Source organism: Notamacropus eugenii, chromosome 2 (genome assembly GCF_028372415.1).
Source record: "Notamacropus eugenii isolate mMacEug1 chromosome 2, mMacEug1.pri_v2, whole genome shotgun sequence".
Taxonomy (NCBI): domain Eukaryota; kingdom Metazoa; phylum Chordata; class Mammalia; order Diprotodontia; family Macropodidae; genus Notamacropus; species Notamacropus eugenii.
In genome coordinates, this window is record NC_092873.1 from 376,060,020 (window position 1) to 376,083,301 (window position 23,282).

Consider the following 23,282-nt stretch of genomic DNA (forward strand, 5'->3'; position numbering starts at 1 on the left):
AAGAAGTCATGGGAGATTAACCTGTTAGAGGTAGGAGACTGAAGACCTTTAAATGTAAAGCTGAAGAATGCATATTTTATTCTAGGGAGCCAATAAAGATCCTTAAACCAGGGAGTAATTCAAAATAGCATCTCTCTGGTCAAGTCTATAAACTTAAAGCATAAATATTCAGTTGTCCAACTACTGTTTCAGTCACTGTGCCATCCATGGGACAGGCAAGGCAGCCCAGGTAAAACAGCAAGGAGCCCTGAGGAAGACAAAGGAAGAAACAGGGGCCAAACAAGTCAACTACCACCACCACCACCCTATGATCCACCCTCAGACATCAATGCAGATGGCCCGGGGCCCTGAGCCCAAGAGCCTTGGGAATAGTAGTAATACCTTCAGCTCAGCACCCTCAGCCATCATCCTGGGAAGTAACCAAACCCCATGGAGATGCAGCCTGACAACTGTTCCAGCAGGTACTACAGCTACAGCTACAACTACTGAAGACCCAGAAAAGACAGTTCTTGCTGCCCAAGACCTTGGCACTGTCAAATGGTTCCACATTAGAAACTGATATGTTTTTATCAGTGGAAATGACATTAAAGAAGAAACATAAACATCTGCTTTGCCACTGCACCCTAAGGACCAAGAGACCTTTCCATCTGACTTGCAGCTGAAAACTTCCATCCCCATTAGAATACAAGCTCTTCAAGGGCAAGAATTATCTAACTTTTCTAGTTGTATCCCACAGAGCTTTGCACTAATAAGTGCTTTAAAAAAAGATTCAATCATGCATTTAGGTCTTCAAATTAAAAGCACTTATTACATTGCTGACAAAGTTGTGAATTACAGTAAACTCCCTGAAACACATTACAGAATTATATTTTAACCAAATGATCTCACTACTAGAACAATATACTAAAGATGTTATATCTTAATGAGGGGCAGGGGAGAGACTGGCCCATGAGACGATGAGGGGAGGCCAAACTGCACAAAGATGTTTCTAGTAGTCCTTTTCATAACAGCAAAAAGCTAGAAACAAACCACATGTCAAATGACTGAAGGACAGCTAACAGAGCTGTAGAATATTAATATAATGGCACAATACATCAACAAGTCTTTATTAAGCAGTTAAAATGTAACAACAAATATGAAAAGCACAGATTTATATGAAATAATTCAGAATGAAAAAAGCAGAACTAAAATAATGATACATACTGACTATAACTATACATTTTTTTAAAAGCCAGGAAAAACACACAAAAGATAGAATTAAATTTAAAGAGACATGAAAGCAAACAGGATAATTTTGTACTACTTTGTTAAAGATACATTTTAAAAATAAAATATATATAAAGGAAGCTTATAGTTATACATACACTCTTTTGCTCTTATTTGAATACTTGCATTTGTTGATAACTAGGTCTGTAATAAAAATAGGGGAAAAAACCATCAATAGGATTTTGTACTTCTACACACTTATCAAATCCATCACTCAGTGTTAGAACAGCCCGAGCTGGTCATTCTACAAATATCTTTTCTGGCTAAAATTACTTTAATGGATCTTTGACTTCACTGATGTTGGTACTTCTTTTAATAGTGAGTCATAACCCATGTAATGCCTTCTCACCTTTTTTGACATACTTCCACATCCTCCAGAAAATCAACTACAGTATTTGTGGCACACCTACGCTGAAAGCCTGGATCTCAAATTACTACACAGATACAAATCGAGCACACAAGCTCTGCACCAAGAATCTATTGCTCACTACTTTTTGGGACCCCCAAATTTTAACTCTTCGAAGGTCATAAGGCATTGGTGAATAAAAACTGATATTTAAAAGGCAAACCTTTATTTTAAGGGCAAACTTGGGCTCATGAAAAGCAGAAAGGTAACCCCAGGCTCCTGCTGCAGATCAATTTTGAGCTCAGCTCACCAGCCACCCACAGGGCCTATCCCAGGTATATGTATTGATGGGCCAGCTTTAGAGACTATCTTACTGTGCACTATAGTCTAGATAATAAGAATTCTTCATCCACTGTTCTTTTTTTGTATGCATAGTTGGGCTAAACTTTTTTGAGTGATTAGAGATCTCATTTAGGAGACTGCAATGTTCCAGGACTTAGCACAATCTACGAACAGGAACATATGGAGAACCTTGCCACAGGTAGGCAATATCCCTTCCATTTGGACTCTTCTGTGGACAACCTTCTGGACAACAGAAAATACTTTTGCTGAGGATACAGCTTCCTGTTTTATGACTTGCTTGATGTTAATAATCAGAGGGTCAAAGTTATCCAATATATCTTTCAAGTAATCTTGTATGATTTTGATACAAGCATGAGAAACCTTTAACATGATAAGCACATTTGACTCATATTTACTAAGCCTTTTGGTCAACCCTGACCATAAAGATGTAGCCTGTTACAAAATATCATTTGTGATAGCCTATCTTGTTAGTTCATTACATTTTATCAAGGATATCTTCATTATACATGCAAAATATTTCATTAAGATTTTTTAGAGATGAGAGTAGGTATATGGGTTGGTCATTATTAATTTTCTAGGTAATCTTTTTTAGTATTGACAAGGTTTGAAATTTTTTTGCTCTAATCACTGCACATTCTTCACTCTTTCAGTTATCTTGAGACTTGATTCTTTGGTGCTCTCAAAATTATATTACCTATGGTACAGACTTCCTTGTATATATGGTTTTATCCAGCAGCAATTCCAATCTTTGTTTTCTTTAGTATCATTTCTACTTCCTCATGCATACCACTAGTTGCCCTAATCCAAGACTTGAAGTCAGGAAAACCTGAATTCAAATCCCATTTCAGACACTTACTAGCTATGTGATACTTGGACAATTATTTAACCTCTCTCAGTCCGGTATAGGGACTTGCCTCACAGAGTTGTTGTAAGGACAGGATGACATAATATACGTAAAGCATTTTGCTTAAAAACACCTTTAATGTGCTATTATGTAGTACATTAGGGTCTATCAGGTTAAGAACCCAAATGTGGTAGCTTCAGTGTTTATGATGGAGAAAACATTTATTACAGAAAACTTTACAAATCCTCATTTTTCATCTATTCATTGTTCTCCTTTCAGTTTCAGTCTTGAATGCCCTTGCGATGTGATGACTTTGCTTACCTGAATCTCTCCACAGATTTTTTCATAAATTTGACTTTCCCCCCACCCCACTCCCTTTGCCTGTTTCATAAAGAAATACTTCTCACAGCATTCTTCTCCATAAGATTTTATGGATTTTTCTCAATCTGGTAGCCATATTTTTCACCTTAGTAAGATTATATGTTTACTGGCTGATAAGAGTTTCTGGGGTCTTCTGGTTCACCTAGTTGTACTGGTTGATATATATTAGTTAAACTGCTAGGATTTAGTAATGTCTGTGTTAATGTCCATTCTCTTTTCTATTTTCCATTTTTAAGTATCAACAGTTTATTTAAACAGATAATGTTAGATTTGCCTGAGTTAACTGTCATATTCCATTTTTATTATTTCTTATAATTTTTGTCAATTTTGATATTTGCTCTAATGGTTTGACTATATACAGACAGCTGATTCAAAAATGAGTCCCATAAGAATAACTTATTTCCTATCTTTTAAAATATAATCATTTTCATTTTTGTGATGTTATTTGGTGTTTACTGTGTCTTACACTCTACTGTCAAGGAATAGATTATGTATAAGCATAACGCTTTGATAAAGTTTCTGAGTCTCTGGCCTCTCTTGCATCTTATACCTGGAATCATGTTTTCCCCATCCTCTCTTATGCTCACCTTTGTTCTGAAACCAATAACTATTGCTAGCATTTATTAAAGTACATATTTATCAAAGCTGAGGGCCTAATGGAATTCCTCATAGAATTTCCCCTACCCCCTCATCTACAAAAAATACTGGCACATAAGGGACAATTATTTTCATTGATTTCCAATCCCTCTACCCTCCTGGACATTCTCAGGCCATTATATTACTTGTACTTACTTTTGTTTTTCCCTTCCTAATCTTGACTTTATAACCAATTCAATTCCACACTATTCCCTAGTCTCAAATTCCTTTCCCTTTTGTCCTTGATTCAACTCCCTATCATCACCTTTAGCAGAACCACTGACCCCCCCCATCTCTAATCTTCAATCTCTCCTTCTCTACTGCCTTCAAATATGACCAAGTGTCCCCCATCCCTTAAAAAAACCTTCACTAGTCTCTACTATTGCCTCCAGCTATTGTCATACATTTCTCCTCATTTTACTTGCTCTCCTCTTTCACTTCTCAATTCTTTGCAATCTAGCTTCCCCACTCACCCAAAATTAAAAGTGATATCTTATAATTGCCAAGTCTGACAGTCTTTTCTCAGTCTTCACTCTTCTTGACAACAATGACCATTTTATCTCTCCTGTTAGCTATTCTTTTCTCTTGGGCTTTTCCTGACATTATTCTCTCCCGGATCTCATCCTACCTTCCTGACTCTTGCTTCTCAGTCTCCTTTGCTGATTCAACATCCATTTCATGTCCCCTAAGCTCTGTCCTGAGTCTTTTTCTTTTCTCTCTACATATTCTCTGGGACACCACATCAGCCTAACCACTGAAACGGATTTAATTATCATCTCTAAGCAGATAATACAGAGATCTACCCAGCCCCAAGCTGCAGCATCACATCACCACCTGCCTACTGGATATTTCAAACTGGATGTCAAAAGATATCTCTAGCTCATCATGTATAAAACTACTCACTAACATTACCCCAAAATTTATCCCTCTATCAAATTTCCCTATTTCTATCTAAACATACCACTGTCCTTTCATTCTCCCAAGTTTATAACTTTAACATTATCCTCAACTCCTCACTTTCTTGGTCCAAATATCCAATAAACTGCCAAATCTTTCTGTGTCTAGCTTTACATCTCTTGCATCTGATTCCTTCTCTCTAGTCACACAATCACCACTTTAGCTCAGGCCCTCATTACTCCTTGACTAGATTAATGCAATGGCTTCCTAATTGGTATCACTGTCTTAAGTCTCTCCCCACTCCAGTCCCTTCTCCACACAGCTGCCAAACAGCATTTCCTTAAGTTCATTTGATCATGTCAAACCCTACTTAACAAACTCCAGAGGCTCCCTATTGCCTCTAGGATAAAATATTAATTATTCTATTTAGCTTTTAAGGTTCTTCACAACCTGGCCCCAACCTATTTTTCCAACCTTACTATACGTATTTCACCTTTCCACAACCTATGACCCCAAATTTACAAATCCCCATTTTTTCATCTATTCACTGTCCTCCTTTCATAGTCTTTTCTACTCCTCATACATAGCACTGCATCTCCCATCTTTGTGCCTTTGTATATGCATCAGGGTATGTTTCATGCCTTGAACATTCTCCCTCCTCACTTCTACTTCCAAGAATTTCTCTCTTCCTTTAAGATTCAGTTCAAGCAAAATGCTCTAAATCACTATTGATTAGAGAGATTCAAATCAAAAGAACTCTGAGGTACGACATCACGCCTATCAGATTCGCTAACATGACAAGACAGGAAGATAATAAATGTTGAAGAAGATGTGGGAGACCTGGAACACTAATTCATTGCTGGGGGAGGTATGAGCTGATCCAACCACTCTGGAGAGCAATTTGGAACTATGCCCAAAAGGCTACAAAAATGTGCATACCCTTTGACCCAGTGATATCACTTCTAGGACTCTATTCCAAAGAGATCACAGAAATGGGAAAGGGTCCCACGTGTATAAAAATATTTATAGCAGCTGTCTTTGTGGCAGTCAAAACCTGGAAATCAAGGGCATGCCCATTAATTGGGGAATGTCTGAACAAGTTGTGGTAGATGAATGTAATGGAATACTATTGTGCTATAAGAAATGATGAACAGGAAGACTTCAGAGAGGCCTAGAAGGACTTATATGAACTGATGCTGAGTGAAAGGAGCAGAACCAGGAGAACTTTGTACACAGCAACAACCACAGTGTGAGAGGAATTTGTCTGGCAGACTTAGTACTTCATTGTAATGCAAGGACTTTAAAAATTCCCAATGGACTCAAGGTAAAATGCTTTCCATGTCCAGAGAAAGAACTATGGAATTGGATCACAAATGAAGCAGACCGTTTTCTTTTGTATTATATTTTGTTTTGTATTGTTCTGTTTTATGGTTTCTCCCATTCATTTTAATTCTTCTACGCAACATGACTAAGGTGAAAATGTATTTAATAGGAATATATATGTAGAACCTATATAAAATTGTATGCTGTCTCAGGGAGGGAGTGGGGAGGGAAAGGGGGGCAGAAAGGGGAGGGAAGGGAAAAAAAATCTAAGATATATGGAAGGGACTGTAGAACACAGATAACAAAATAATTTAATTAAAAAAAAAATTCAGTTCAAGCACCATCTTCTACACCTAGTCTTTCCTGATTCCTTCTACCAAGTACTAGTATCCTCCCTCCCCACACTGTATTTTGCACTTATTTTATGTATATGTATATTCTATATATATATTCTTATATATGTACATGCATCTCCCCACTAGAATAAAAGGCCCCCGAGACGTTTCTTTTTTTTTATCTTTGTATCCTCAGCACCAGCACATACTAGTCACTTAACAAATGCTGGCTAATTAACTGGTGATGAAGGTTTCTTGCATATCCCTATCAGTGCAAGAACACTGAAATACGCAACAACCAAGTTTCCTGTGAAACATATTACTCACTGCTTATTAATACACAAAAAAATGAACTCAACAATTCCTTTATTTGCTTCTCCAAGGAGAACCTGTGTCCCTCCTTCCACTTAGATATATTTTTTTGTCTTTGGGTTTCATTTCTAGTAAGAATAATTATAGTAAAGATTAATATGATTCAATAAAGAATAGAAAAGCATAGAAAGATTTATGTGACCAGACACAAAGTCAACAAAAAGAACCAGAAAAACAACATACATAATGATCACAATGTGGATGGAAACAACAATAAGTAAATAACCAAAACTGAAAGGTATGAAATTATGATGACCAAGCTTGGCCCCCAAAAAGAGATATGAAAAGGCATCTCCCACTCTTCCTTGAAGAAAAAAGGAAAGATGGCTATAAAATGCTGCATATAAAGTCAGATTTGGTTGCATTAATTAGTTCTGAACTTTTATTTTTCTCTTTTTTAATTCTTGTTACAAGGCATAATAAGTCTCTAGTAGGAAGAGAAATATTGAGAAATGAAGATGTTGTATAAAGAAAATTATATATGTATGTACACAAGTAGAGATTAATATGATTCAGTTATTCCAAGAGTTATTCCACTTGGTTAACAATGATCTCATACTTAGAGTATAAACAGCTAAGTCAGTATTTAGAGGGTCTGTAACCTTACTGATAGAAGAAACTCTGGGATGACAGAATCACCCTTATCAAAGCAGGTCAGCTTCTCTACACCTTAAGGCTCAGGGAGGCACCTTGCCCAAGGTAACAAATCTAGCATGTATCAGAGTCAGCACTTGAACCCAGGTCTTCCTGGTCCTGAAGTAAGCTCTCAATCTACTATAATATGCTACTCCTATAGTTTGTAAAAATGAACTAAAAACTGTGATTCTTAACAGCTTCTGCCTCCATCACTGCAGAAGCAGAACGGAGCCATATAGAATTAGGGAACATTTTATATTCTCCTTTGTTTCATGGCTTCACATGACAAAACAATTTATCTATGCCCAAGAAGCCAACCTACTCACTAGTGATCAGTCTCTGTTTACTCAACTATACAAATACTCAAAAAAGATGCCATTTATCGCTAGGACCATAGGTGAGGTCTTCTCAACATGACAGAACCTCCAGAGCTTATGTCTCACAAACAGAGCTTTGAGGGTCACTCAGGGTCCTCTCCACACAATGATCATGCAACTTTAGAGGACTTCTAGAAGTATCCTTGTATGCCTCAGTAAACACCTTAATTCCTAGCCTAAACCCCCAATTCCTTAACCTACCAATACAAGGTCAAACTTAATCAGTGCTATAATTTCCAATTTTCCTCCAAAATAAACAATGGGAAAATCTAGTTCTTCTCTGAGTCCACTGAATCTCTAAATATATTTCCAGCTGGTCTAATACCGAAAAAAGGTGGTCAAGTTAATGAAACTAATTATCATGCACTGGAGAGTGATGACTGCTGTTTGTCCAGGTAGGTGGCAAAGTGGGTAGAGCACCAGGCCTGGAGTAAGTTAGACCTAAGGTCAAATCCATCCTCAGACACTTAGCTGTGGAACCCTAGGCAAGTCATTTGACCAGTTTTCTCATTTGTAAAATGAGTAAAATGTATATGAACATAAAATGTTAAAATGCCCCACAGGGTAGTTGTGAGAATAAAATGAAATAGCATTTGTAAAGAGCTTTGCGGACATTAAAGCACCATATAAATGCCAGCTATTATTATCATTATCACCTGGTAAAGTTGAATGATCTGCACCGGGAACCTTGTCAAGATCTGAACCTAGGTTCCCCAATGCCAAATTCAGTATTCTTTCTACTACCCAAAGGGGCCTCTAATATAACACCTTTCCAAATATATGAAGTCATAGATGTTGAGCTAGAAAGGACCTAATACAACCCCTTCATCTTAGAGACAAGAAAACTAAGGTCATAGAAATGTCAGGCAAGTTGCCTAAGATAGCACTGGTAGCAAGTATCAGAGACAGGATTTGAACCCAGGCCCTCTGCCTCTGAAGTCCATGCTTTTACTGACTCTAAGAATAGCTGTCTCTAAGTATTTAAACAGCTACCCTGTGGGAGAGGCATGAGACTTCTTCATCCCCAAAAGGCAGAACTTGGAATGGGGGGTGCCTTGCAAAGAGGCAAATTTAGGATTCATGTCAGGAGAACTTTCTGCTCAGAGTAATCCAAAGGTGAGATGGGCCATCTCCCCCTGGCCCAGATCCACTGAAGAACTTCCAGCAAAAACTGGATAAGCATCTGGCAAGTATGAAGTAGACAAGATTCTTTTTCAATCTGAGTTAGGAGATGGAGGGACATGAAAGCCTCATCTGTGATTCTAATTGCATCCTACTCTTCAAGGAATGAATATTAATCACAAAGTTTCAAAGTTTGAGTACTTTCTTGAAATTACTCTTTTTCTTATACTTATATCAATGATAACATGATCTTTTATTGAAATAAAAATGTATAACTTATCCTTTTTATATGGAAGCCCTTACATTTCTTGCAAGGGACCCCAAACCTTGAGATTTATCCCTAAACATGAAGTGAGACTAATCACAAAGTAATACATTTGCTAAAGAGTCAGAACAAAAGAAATAAACATATTTAACAAAACTATTTAAGCTTCGCTCCCTAAATTCAAATGGTACTGTATTTTCTAAGTAGTTCTATTGAAAGAGGAAGCAATTCGCTTCAGTTGTCTTCTAATAAAAGTATCTGAACTAAACACTAGCTTTTTCAAGAAAATTTTTCATAAACTATGAGCCACTAAAACAGAAACTGATTCACTTTGCTTTCCCTTTTTGTCAGCTTAATGATTAATAATTTTGAACAGAGGAATCTTTCAGAAGGTCTCAAATCAAAATCCCTTTCATTTCAAAGGCTAGTAAAGCAAATTAAACATTTATATTTGGAAATATGTTTATCAAGAGTTTTCAGTTGTCCAAAATCAGGTTAAGAATACTTTGTAAAGCATATACTGTTCCTCAAATTTCTTCATACCGAGCCTCTAAACTGATTTTCCCTGCATTTGCCATTAGCTGGCCCCTGATTCATCTTTCTCAGTTGCCAAAATAACCTCCTTAAAGATTACATCTTCAATTCAATAAATATGTATTAAATATCTGCTACATACACAAACAGCACTGTACCAGGTACTAGAGATAGCAACAGTTCCTATCTGCAAGGAGCCTATATTCTATTGAGGGAGGGAGGATAGAATACCAAATACTAAATAAACATAAGGCAATCCACCAAGGAAAAAAGCACTGCTCTAAAACCTGAGGGTATCTGGGAAGATTTCACTGAAAAGATAGCATCTGACCTGAACACAGAAGGAAGATAAGACTTCTGGGTCTGAGATCATGAGGCAGGACATTCCAGGTAAGGGGCCTGCTCAGAAGAAGGAACCAAGACAGAGAGAATGCTGAGTTTGGAGAAAAGTTAAAAGTTCAGTTAAACTAGCATGTACTGTGTGAAAGGGAGTAATGTGAAATAAGACTGTAAAAACAGGCTGATGTCACATTATAAAGAGCCACAAATTCCAGACTGAGGAGTTTGTATTTTATCCTACAAGCAACAGAAATTTGTCTATCCCCTTCCAATAAAGTCACTGAAGTTTTTAGGTCATCAAGTCAAGGAGCACTTATTAAGCACCTACTATGTGAAATGCACTGTGCCCAGCACTAGGGATACCAAGAAAGGCAAAAACTAATGCTTGATCTCAAGGAGCTTGAAGTCTTACAGAGGAGACAATATGCAAACAATTACATATAAACAAGATATACTACGCTTGATCTAGTTATTAACAATTAAGAACCTGCTAGGGGACACTGAATAAAGTGCTGGCCCTAGAGTTCCTATCTGACAGCAGACACCAGCTGTGTGACCCTGGGAAAGTCATTTAATTTCTAAATGCCTCAGTTTCCCATCAGCAAAATGGAGATCATGTGGATAAAATGAGACGCTATTTTTAAAGCACTTTGCAAACTTTAAAGTTCTATGTAAATGCTACTGCTGTTATCGTTATTACCTAGCAAGTATGGCATAACAGAAAGCACAATGAACTTGGAGACGACCTAAAAGATGTGTTCAAGTGTCAATTTTGCTATTTACTACACACTCACTACCTGCAACCTCAGGAAAGTCACCCAGAGTCTCAGTTTGCTCATCATTCCACAAGCATTTATTAACAACTCTTTGCCACTCATTGGGCTAGGAGGTAGGGATATAAACACAAAAATAAATCAGTCCTTACCTTCTTCAAGCTCCATTCTACCAACGGAGAAAAAAAATTAAAGAATATCTAAAATGGGCACAATAAGTGCAACTACCTCCCTACTGCAGCTGTTGTACAAGTCAAATGAGGTAACATATACAAAATGCTTTATAACTGTAAATGCTATGTAAATATGGGTTAAGAAACATCTTATTTGGCTTCTCCACCACCTCTACTAAACTTATCAATAGGAAATCTCATCTTTCTCATCAAGCTACCCTACACACACACACACACACACACACACACACACACACACATATTTCCTTGGAGAAGGAATCTTCCCCCAATAAATGCAATGAAAACATAAAAAAAAATTTACAATGTGAATTCTTTCCCCAATCTTGGGTATTAATGATGTCCATCCAAAACACATAAGTCTCAGACCAGTTAAACCTGTCTCTGGATGCAGAACAGGCTAAAAAAAAAATTCCTAGTCACTGAGCTGAAAAGGAGATGAATACCACAAGGTGCATTACCGATGGAACTGCTTACAGCATGGTAGTAAAGGCAAAATACCAAGTGTATAGGATTTTTCTGGGGTTGCCTTTCACAATGTCACAATCAACTGACATCACCCAAATTTGAGTGTTCAGGCCATGAATACTAAACTCATGAAGTAATCTCTCTTCCATTTTCTGTTCTTTCACTTTAAAAACAGCTGCACGCAATGTATTTTAAAATTGCATGATGAAAATAATCTAGCTACCTCAGAAAAGACAGGATGGACAGTTTTTCTATTCTATGACTAAACAAACTTTACACATTTAATTGTTTGCCCTTTACCTTTTTTCATCAGAGTAGTTTGCCGTGCATGAGACAGGCACAGGAAAAGATACTCCCAATACTGTAACAGCTAGGCAGCAGATAAGTCAAGGACAGATTATAGGATGACAGCAAACAATTGCGTCCTACTTTGGTTATATCACATTGCCTTTTTGAAAAACAACAGTAAATGATTCTCACAGAAATGGTTCTCAACACACAGCCACCCTTGGAAACCCATGAAAGAAGACAGTTTTCCCACCCCCTACAGGAACAGGAAATAGTGTGTCCATAGAAAGTGCAGTTCCCAGTTTGCCCTAAGGAGTTGGGAGGAAAAAAAATGAATGAAATATATGGAGTGTGTATCATCAGGGCCGATTTTTCAGGCTTAAAGTCAGATTACTTCTCACACCTCACATCTCAGGAGATTACTGAAATACAGTTTAAGAAGGAATTTTTTAGTAGCATTTATTTAGTCCTGTGTGTAGCTGGATTTCGTTAAGATTAGGCCTTCAAATCAATGCATTTTAAGTTAAATATTCACTCCTTGTCTGGGAACTACGAGGCCTACCTGGGGACCCGAATCTGAAAGGACACCTTCCAAATCACCCCTATCCCCAAAATATAAGACCGGCCTGGGTCCTGCTCCTTTCTTCCCATGCTCCCCTTCCCCAACCTTGGACTCACTGTTTGTAAAAGCGCAGCTCACCTTAGACAGCAGGAAACTGGGGTGGGGGGAGGAAAGACCGGGGAGAGGAGATGAGGGCACACGTGTAACACACACACACACACACACACACACACACGTGCGCGCGAGCACCACTACTCTACTACATCCCTCGTGGGGTGGGCTAAACCAAACCCAATTAAACCCAGGCACCCTCCCGCCTCAGGAGCCTCCACGTGTGCTTCCACCCACCCGGCCAGCACAAGGGGAGCAAAGCAAGGATTCTCTTCTCAAACCACTGGACGGGGCCCTCCGCGGGCTCGCGACCCAAGCCGCCACCACCACCACCACCACCCCCCGCCCTCCTGCCCCCCACGTGGGTCTGGTCCTCCGGGAGACAGGGGATGGATGCCGGCGTCCGGGAAAGAACTCCGGGGGAAGGGAAGGAGAGGAGAGGATGTGGGAGGGGCACTGCTGCGATTGCTGAGCGGTGGGGACTCGGAGCACCCCAACTCCTGGGCACGAGCCCCCCCATCAAGCCCCCGGGGGGCGTGAGTTCACGGTCACAAGGGCGAGCGGGAGCGGGGCGCGCTCCGGTGCCCGCAGCCCGGGGCGGAGGGGAGGCCTCCTCTTCGGCTCCCGGCCCGGTTCCCGCCCTCCGCCCCCCGCTCCCAGTTCCCTGCTCCGAGCTCTGGCCCCCGGCTCTCCCCGCCCCTCACCTCAGGGTGGCGGTGGTGATGATGGCGACGGCGGCCCGGTGAGCCCCGTGCGGGCCGAGGAGGCTGCACAGGGCAGGAGGAGACGCCGGCCGCTGGGGCGATGGCTGACAGGCTCCCTAGAGCCGCCGCGAGGCCGCGTTGGGGCGGAGCCTCTGGGCCCGCCCCCTACGTGATAGACTCCGCCCACGACCCGCCCCCTCCGCACCACCCCCAGCTCGACCGGACTGGAGGTGAGCCCTGGGGTGGGGTGACTTAAATCCCGGGGTTACTCGAGGCCATTCACCTCCGACCCCCCGGCGGAGGAAAAGGCGAACGAGGTGGGAGGGTAAGGGTGGCCTCTCCTATTGGCCGCCTGTGCTCTCGGAGGGGGACCCCGCAGCCAATGAGAGAGCGGCCCTGGGCGGGGCCGACGTGAGGCGATGCCGATGGTCCGAGGGCTGCTCTGCCACTCGCGGTCGTCTCAGTGTTGGGGGAGGGCGGAGGGAGAGAGGAGTGTCTGGTCTGCGGTAGTGTCCCCGGCCCGACCCCCCCCCCCCCCCCATTCCTCCCTTCTCTCCTGGGGCCTGGTGGGTGCATGGGGACCCACGGTACCCCTCGTGGGCTGGGGACAAAGGGACGCCCTGCCCCCCCCAGTGCAGGCCCTCTGGGGAGCACATGAGAAGGGGGCGGCGCCGCCGGACACCTCAAGGTTTACCCATCTCAGTCTCCCCGCAGCCCAGTCGGGCATGGGCACGTAGCAACCCGAACCAGTGTTATCCCCATTCCAGGGACAGGATAACTGAGTCTGAAAGTGATGAAGTGAGTTCCCATGGTCACAAGGCTAGCGATAAGTCACGTTGTTCGGTCGTGTCTGACTCTTTGCCACCCAATAGACCATAGATTGCCAATAGGACCTTCTTGACAAAGTTACTGGAATGGTTTGTCATTTCTTTCAGTTATACAAATGTTATAGAGAGGGGCAGCTAGGTGGTGCAGTGAATAGAGCACCAGTGCAAGAGGCAGGAGGACCTGAGTTCAAATCTCATCTCAGACACTGGACACTCACTAGCTGCGTGACCTTGGGCAAGTCACTTAACCCCAGCTGCCTCATCCTGGGTCATCTCCAGTCATCCTAATGAATACCTGGTCACTGGATTCAGATGGCTCTGGAAGAGAAGTGAGGCTGGTGACCTGCACAGCCCTCCCTCACTCAAAGTCAAGTGCAAGTCATGTCATTACTTCTCTGATGGCATGGTCTTCTTCAGCAAGGAAGAACGAACACACACATAGAGGAATAAACTGAAGCTCAGAGAGGTTAAATAGATGTTTTAATAGACTCAGTATTAGGATTTGAAGGGAAGTCGCCCTGACTTCACCAGCGGGTCCTTCTATACGATGCCACAGTGGGGCTTGGGTGGATTTCAACTTTTACATAGAAAAGGTTCCTAGAGCTTTGCATTTTGACCTCTGATAGCCAAAGGCCCCTTCCTCAATGCAATTAAAATACAGCTCAAAGGTTGATGGGTGTTAGGGATAGCAAGAGATCTGGACTTGGAGTCAGGAAAACCTAGTAGTAAATTCTGTTCCTGATGCTGGCTGGCAATGGGACTGGAGCAAGTCATTTTAAGTTCTCAGAGCTCCATTTCTTCTTCCTCTTTAAATGGGTGATGATAGTACTTGAGAGGCCTATTTTTATTAGGAAGATCAAAGGGATGTATGAATTAAACTCAAGAAGCATTAAGCAGCTATTATGCACCAAGCTCTAAGGACCCAAAAATGAAAGCGTCCCTACCTTTACAGAGTCTATATTCTACTGCTTTGTTTTGTTTTTAATGCTATGTTAAAAGACGTTATCAAGAACAGAGTGAGTAGGGGGAAAGTTTGAATACCCTGAAGTTCCCATCATAGGGCATTAAGAGGAAGCCAAGAGTCATGATAACAGTCTTCCAAAAAGACATTTGGGATTTTACATATGGAGAGCAGAAGATAAAGGTTTGGAGGGTACCCCAAAGACACAGTATATCTGGCGAGGACATACAAATCAAGCCAAGAATCATGATAATGATATTCCAAAGAGATATTGTGGCTATTACATATGGAAAGCAGAAGGTAAAGGATGGAGGGAATTCCAAAGTCATAGTACATCCAGTCAAGGCTTACAAGTCAGGGAAGGAAGATAAGTTAGAGCAAAGCATATTGCCCAGAGTAAAAGTGGGACAAGGGCCTCTTGCTGTCTGTGTGATTGAGCAGGTGACCTTTCTGGGCCTCAGTTTCCTTATCTCTAAAGTAAAGAAGGTGGACTAGCTGGCCTCTCAGGTCACTCCTTGGCTCTAAATCTATGGTCCTATTATCTTTTAATCAGTGTAAAGATCCCAGCATTGCTCTTCTGATATTTACACAATGGAATGAGAGGAAAAGGAGAACTGAGGGGAGAAAGCATACTAGGCCAATACCTAGAGGAGACAAGAGCAGATATACACACAAAGAGCATAGGCATTTCTAGCACTGGCTCAAAGAAAGCCTTTTGCAGCCTTAGGCTAGGGTAAAGTGAGTCAGGGGTGGATTTAGCAGAACAGTAAACCATGGCAGGTATCATTCACCTTTTAAACTCACAAGAGTAATATCACTAGATAGGTGCCTGATCCAAAAGCCCCTCGACAAAATTTTAAAGAACGGATTGTAGAGGTTGAGAATACAGAAAGGTACAAGCCACATGACATAGGCTCCCCTGCGTTTCTTCCCCACAACTGCCTTCTTTGATTCTCTTTGACAAGGGGTGGTAAATAACTTCAAGTTAGAACTTATCAAAGATACTCTAGTTTAAAATTTTCCTGTTATATGAATTGGAAATGCCCAATGCAAAGCATTTTTTTCCTCTCTAAAGGTTGGATGAATGAAGTGATTTTGATAAGGAATAGAAAATCTGTGGAAGTCATTATAGCAATTACCTCTTCTGTAAAATACTTGATGTTTACCCCTTCCCCCATGCTCCACTTCTCATTTCCTGACACCTCCACAAGGTACAACTTTAAAAAACTGTTTTTGATTCTTAATTTGACAAACACCAACTAAAATGTGCATATCTGCATACAAAACAGAGCACATAGTGAGGACTGTATGTGAAACTGTGATTCTCTATTACATACAGCTTGCTGTCTCTTTTACATATGTAATAAATTCAGTGTTGCTTTCAAAGATGTCCTTATCTGTGTTTCCAAGTTCCTTTCTGTTCATTTCTGTAATTATTTTATGCTTTGGTGACCCCCTTTTCTTTATTTTTTTTATAATACAATTGTTGATCACCATCTTCCCCTAACAGCATATCATACACATACACACACACACACACACACACACACACACACACACACACACACAAACTGGAAAAACAAAACCTTTATAACAGATACACTGAGCCAAGTTAAATCTATACATTAGTCATATCTGAAATACATCTCATTTGAACTTTGAGATAATCACATGTCAAGAGATGGATAGCATGCTTTATCATAGGTCATGGTTGGTCATTTTATTGATCAAATTTTCTTGAGTATTTCAAAGTGTGTCTTCACAGTGTATAAACTGTTCTCCCAGTTCTACTCACTTCTCTCTGCATCAGTTTATACAGATCTTCCTAAGTTCTCTAAAACCATCCCTTTTGTCACTTCATACACAAGACACATGTTTCACCAGGTTTGCTATTTTTTATCATAATGGTCTTAGAAGCAAAACAGGCCCATGGGCCCATTTATCCCTAAAAACTAACATCATCAACTGGAATTTCAGTGCAACTCTGTACATATAATGATAGACTTTTGGTTTCACCAAAAATTTAAGGTCTGACCATAATAGTATTATCACTATCACAGTAAACAAACCACCTATTAGGATCCCTGGGATTTGAACTTCCAAGCTGCAATTTTTGATGTGTTCTTCCCTTTATCTGTGCAATGTTGTTTGGGGCCTGCCATAGCCTGCCCTTCCCCTCAGGCTGCCCTGCCCACTACTCCAGGAGTTATTGCTACAGAAGGAATTATTAGGCCAGTAGGAAGTGGGGGAAGAGAAGGGTGGAGAGAACCTACTATTCAAGATAAACAAGTGGAAGGGGAAGGCTAGTCATAGTCTCTCTCAAAAGCCATCTCATCTTAAACATCACCAAGTGATCAGACAACCTCTACTGGAAGACCTCTAATGAGGAAGAACCCACTGCCTCCCCCCAGGCAGCCTGTTCTAACTTGAGGAAAGCTCTCATTGTTTGGAAGTTTTTCCTGATATCAAGTCTATAGATCTGTCTGCAATTTTCAGCCATAGCTCCTAGTTTTGCCCCCTGGAGCCAAGAAGAACAATTCTAATGTTTCTTCTAAGAGCTTTTGAATCACTCCAAGACATATATTGTGTTTCCTGTTTCTCCTCCCTTAGCCCCATTTTTCTCCAAGTTAAACATCCTAGTTCCATCAATACATCCCTAGATGGAATGGTCTCCAGTGTCACCATCTAGCTCACCCTCTTCAGTGTCTTTCAGATGGAGCTCCCAGAACTGGATATAGAATTCCAGATGTGCTCTAACCCTGTCAGAATATAGTGGGACTACCATATTCCTCCTCCTAGACATATGCCTCTCTCAATACCCAACTAGTGTTTCTGGCTGAAATGGACGGACCGAGACAAGCACAGGCAAGAGTTAATTGAGAATTTGGGAGCATCTTTATTAGCCAGTGGCTGTCCACAAAGGAGGCAGCCCCGAACAAAGGTGTGTGTGCCTTTTAAGCATCTTTGCACTTCCCGGTACAGCCTTGCAGTTCCAATAGCACACATTTTTCACAGAACAGTTTTGACAGGGGTTCCTAGGTACTGCTAGGCAAGGGGGCACAACAGAGAGGGGGACCCAAGCAGCTGCTAGGCAAAGGGGTACAACAGAGATGGGGCCCAGGCAGCCGCTAGGCAAAGGGGTACAACAGAGAGGGGGGCCCAGGCAGCTGCTAGGCAAAGGGGTACAACAGAGATGGGGGCCCAGGCAGCTGCTAGGCAAAGGGGTACAACAGAAAGCGTAGCCACTAACAGTAAGTGGCTACTAGGCCCAACCCTGCCTAGAAACTCAACAGACATTATCTCAACCCAGGGGCTCCGGGGCGGGGGAATAATGTCCATTTCACTGCTACCATGTCACACTCTGGAATCACATTAAACTTGCAAGTCACTCAGATCCCTAGATACTTTTCACATGAATAGTTGCCTAGTCATCTCTCCCTCTTCAACTGATTCATTTAAACCCTAATGAGTAGATCTTCTTAGATCCTGCCATTATCATTTCTACCATGACACAGGACAGCTAAGTGGTACAGTGGATAGAGCAGTAGGCCTGGAGTCAGGAAGACTCATCATCCTGATTTCATATCTGGCCTCAGATACTCACTAGCTATGTGACCCTGGGCAAGTCACTTAACCCAATTTACCTCAGTTTCTTCATCTGTAAAATTAGCTGAAGAAGGAAATGACAAATCATTCCACTAGCTTTGCCAAGAAAACCCCAAATGGGGCAACAAAGAGTCAGACCTGACTGAAAATGTCTGAACGACAAAATACATCACATTCATCTTTAAGCTCATGTTTATACCCGGTCTGTGCTGTTGGAAGCAGCTATAGTATAGAGGGAATGAGCATAGACTTATTAGGTAAGACCTGGATTTGAATCCTACGTGCTATACTTCCTAATTTCCTGATGGAAAACAAGTCCTTCATCTTCTCTGAGTTTAAACTTCCTCAGCTATAAAATAAGGATAATGATGCCTACACTGCCTCATCCAGTGGTGAGAAAAAGGCTACATAAATTTCAATTGTTATTATATTGTTACCACCATTACTATAATCACAATATCAGAAAAGCCCTCTCTTCTCCCATCTGCTTATTTAAATTCTACTCAGTTGGGAAATATTTAGTGAAATAAATAAAAGCATTGTAAGGAAAAAAATTAAATTCTACTGTTCATCTTTCAAAACCCAATCGAAGTCATTTTCTCATTCAACATGCATTTATATAGTGTCTATGATGTGTTAGGCATTGTACTGGGTACTGAGGATACAAAAAAAAAAATTAAAATCTCCATACCTTCAAGGAGCTTATATCCTACTGGAAAATAAAATTTCTGCTTCCTCTATGAAGCCTTTGAGGACTCCACCACACACTGATGTCGCCTTCGTCCAAATTCAGTACTACACAAAAAGTACTACTTTTTTTTCTAATTATTTCTTGTGTTAGTTCTATTTCTTAAATTAAATTGTTCTTTACTGGATGATAGACACTACATTTTGTACTTCTATATTCCCCTAAAAAGTTTAAGCTAGCACTGGGTCCATAGTGAACCTTTGGTTAATACTTAAGGATGAACTAAAATAGAGGCCATGTACCTGATTGCCTGCTCCACTCCGAATGTGGGGACTCTAGGAGGCAAGGCCTCCAACAGGTATGCTTAGATGCTTCCCAGGAGGACAAGGGTGAGCAAGGTCTGTGCGTTACCCAGAGCTGTTCCTAGAGTTGTCAGCTGAGAGGAAGTGAAGGCCCAAAGCAGCAGCTAATGGTTATCCCAGACTACGAGTGCTAAGGACCTCACACCATAAGGTCAGAAAGTGTCCTCAGTGAGGCCACTTTGAAACGCTGGCCTAAAAGGACCAAAGGTAGAGTTGCACAAGGGAGAGTGCCTCCTAGAATATAATCACAAGGCTTTCACATGGTCCTTTCCTTAATTTCCAAATCCTAAATACCTTCCTTTCCTCTTTGCATTTTAAGTTAACAGTGTAATATAATAGAAAAAGTGCTGGTTCCAGTGTCAAAGGATCTGAGTTCTCATCCTGTCTCTGTCTGCCATCTGTTTGACCCTAAGCAAGGCTCTTTCTGGTGGGCCTCAGTTTACCAAAATGTAAAATGAAAAGATCAGACTAGATAGTTTCTGGAAGGTCCTTTCCAGCTTTAGATCTGCCAAATACTATTTTTCCCCCTTATCACATCTTCAAAATTAATTCTTTTTTTTCCCATCCTTTTCAACAGGTTTCTATCATTCCTTGTTCCTACTTCATGGCTTGTTTCATATCTCAGCTAAAATCCTGCCTTCTGCAAGAAGCCTTTCCCAATTCCCCTTAATCCTCTAAGATTACCTTTCATCTATCCTTCATGCAGCTTTTTTTGTACATAGCTGTTTACATGGTATCTTCTCCAGTAAAGTGAGAACTCCTTGAGGTCAGGGGCAGCTTTTGCTTTCTTTGTGTTTCCTGGAACTTAGCACAATGCCTGACACTCATTTTTTTTACTGAGTTTATTTGTTGACACCCTCCTCTTGACAAAAGAAAAAAAAAAGCCTCCTTCACACATCAGGTGATCAACCATTGGTCTATAAAACTAATTTAGTGCATAGAAGAAGTGGTTTACTGATTTATGACTGCGTGAGATGGCTCAGGTCCCTACATAAATCAGTTACTCAGAGGCCTCTCAAAGTGATGACAGAAAAGTGATTTATTCGATTCTCAAGAAGTGGGGCTTACCTGTAGGAGTAGGAAAGCCGAAGACAAAGAAAAGGACAGTGATTTATATAGACCCTAATGCAAGTCCCTCCTCCCCACACTGACCATTATCTTCATTAGCTGAGAATATGGTCTTACATTCTAGACACGAAATCTAACCAATCCCTTTTGAAATGAAGACATCGAGGAATTATGTAAGTTTTGTCCAATCATTGAGACCCTAATACACTACACAGTTTTATATCCTTATATGGAACTATTCTATTATAAAAATATTGTAACCTTGAGCCTTTAGGCCTTACCTCACCCCTGGGAGAAAAATTACAATCTGAGGAGTCTTCACTAAGTCTATCCCACTCAATCCCTCCTCTTATTTTATCAGCCTGAAAACTTCTCACAGATGTTTCAACCAAAGTTCTGTAACATAATCTCACACTGTCTATTAATCTCCTCATCCCAATTGGGATCATTCATGTTTCTTGTCTCCACAGGTGCCCAACCTTCCTTCTTTAATATCATCAGTCGAATAGCTCCTTCAGTCCTTTCTCCTACTCTAGCAAGTTTTAGTAAAGAATTTCTAACTATTTTAGTAATTAGTGAAATCAAACAAGATAAACAAATAGGAAGTAATGCAATACCACTAATTTCTATAAGGCCAAACCACAGTAACCTCTTCCACCAGCTCCCCTCAAACCAGGACCACCAGGATGTATTGAAAGGGGAGCCCCAAGTTTGTATGGGAACATGAGCAACTTTCCTGATATTCTTGGTGATCTCTTTCATTATCTTTCCATTATCATCAATTTTTAAGCAACATGTAGATAAATTGAGTTTCCCACAAACTCCTCCTTCTTCTGCAAGTAAATAATCTAAGATTAATCTATGTTGCAGTACTGCTTCCCTAGTTTGTGTGGCTTGATCAGCCAATAAGTCCAAAGCCTTTGCTGTTTGATTGGTTATAATTTCAACTACTGCTTGGAGTCTGATTAGTCTGTTTAATAGATATATAGGGGTTCTATAACCCCAGCTCCCATCTTGAGCCCAAGTTGCAGGCCCATACTCTCTGATTATCCTCTCAGGAGGCCAAGTATTGCCCCACCCGTTTGCATTTCCAGTCTGAGTGAGGGAGGTGTCGATGTTCCTCTTTCTTTTTGCTAGATCATCGTATAGAGGGACCCCTAGATGCTGTTTCCCTGATTCAGGCAAGAAAAAGAATTTAGGTCTCACCAATCCAATGTAACAAACACCTCCCCAGTTTAGCGGAAGGTGAGTATAGGCTGTCTGTCCACATATCCAATAATGCCCTCTCAAAGCAGGATTTTCCTCTAGAAACAGTCTTACTCTATAATCCACAGCCGGAAAGTACTTCACATCATCCAGGCCTAATGGTCCCCCTTTCATGATGTCTGACTTACCCTTCCATAGTTGTTGTTTCCTCTTCCATATATAATGTTGATAATTCTCCCCAGTTCTATTGATAACACTCCAGAAAGTATCAAACATCATCCTATGTGTTCCATTCTCCCACTTCCATACCCATTCTTTATATTCTGTGTTATTCTTAATACTGTTCATATACATACAACTCCACAAATAGTCATGGTCATGACCCCCTTCACATGGTTTTCTGGGATCAGAGGGGTTGTAAAACTTATACCCACAACTTTCGTGATATTCCCCTTTTGCTCTCTCTTCGTATGAAGAGGATGGGAAAAATGAATGGGTACAGGGAATCACCCTACCATCTGAACAGGTAATACCATTCAGATCCCATCTGTTTGCATACTGGGCACAATCAATACGAGCCAGGGTTTCTGGCCTTTGTGTGAATGTCCATTTACAATTACTTTCTCCCAGCCATGTCTCCTGCAATTCAGGTCCTGTTTGGTTTAAACAATGTTCACCTGGAACTGATTCGGACAAAGACCATTGGTGTTTCTCTTGGCTTGTCCAGAATCTTGTTCTGTCATGTACTACAGATCTATTACTTAAGATCCAGACTGGACTCAGCGGTACTGCTACCCATAGCCATTGGCTTAACCGCTGAGGCCCCCCCACAAATCCAACAGTCGGATACCTCAAAGGTGTCCGCAATGGTCTGAATTAGGGCCAGGAAACTATTTTCAAGAGGGGGGGGGGTTGATAACTGGGGCCTGGTGTCCCAGCAGTGGGAACAGGATCATGCCTAAAAGGGACATTCCCAGGGTATTACATTTTGGTTGCATTGTTCCCACGGTTTGTCAAGTCCACCCAGTCTTAATAGAAGAGTCCTGTTTAGATATTATGATTAATGGCTTAGGACAATTGCTGAACAGAGAATCCTGTTAAGAACAAACAATAATAATCCTAGTATAGTTCCCCAAATAACAAAACTTATAATGAATATATATATATACCTCATTGGCTATCCCTTTCCAAATTCTGTGTGTTCTCACGCACGCTTCAAATGGAGCTTTTAAATCCTGACAAAGTGTGTCTCCAAGCATGAAGCTTGAGAGTTTAATAACTAATAGCAATAATTATAAATGAAAGTAAACAACTTTAAAATTTTTAAATGCAATAACCTTCCATAACTTTGTCTACTGGCTTCCCAATCATGCTAAACATTTTCTGAATTGGGATGGGGGAATAGATAGTTCAAGGTTCAACTTACCCATA

General features: G+C 40.9%; 1 protein-coding gene across 6 annotated transcripts in view; it reads right to left on the reverse strand.

Annotated features, from left to right (window-relative positions):
- Nucleotides 1-13,284, reverse strand: part of ACACA (acetyl-CoA carboxylase alpha) — a 268,158-nt gene extending 254,874 nt beyond the window's left edge. For 5 of the 6 annotated variants that reach the window (XM_072646950.1, XM_072646948.1, XM_072646949.1 and 2 more), the window contains exon 1: nt 13,134-13,284. The gene's annotated coding sequence lies outside the window, so the exon portion shown is untranslated. The remainder of the gene's footprint in view (nt 1-13,133) is intronic. The other variant, XM_072646947.1, reaches the window with a different exon arrangement.
- Between the last annotated feature and the right edge of the window lie 9,998 nt (nt 13,285-23,282).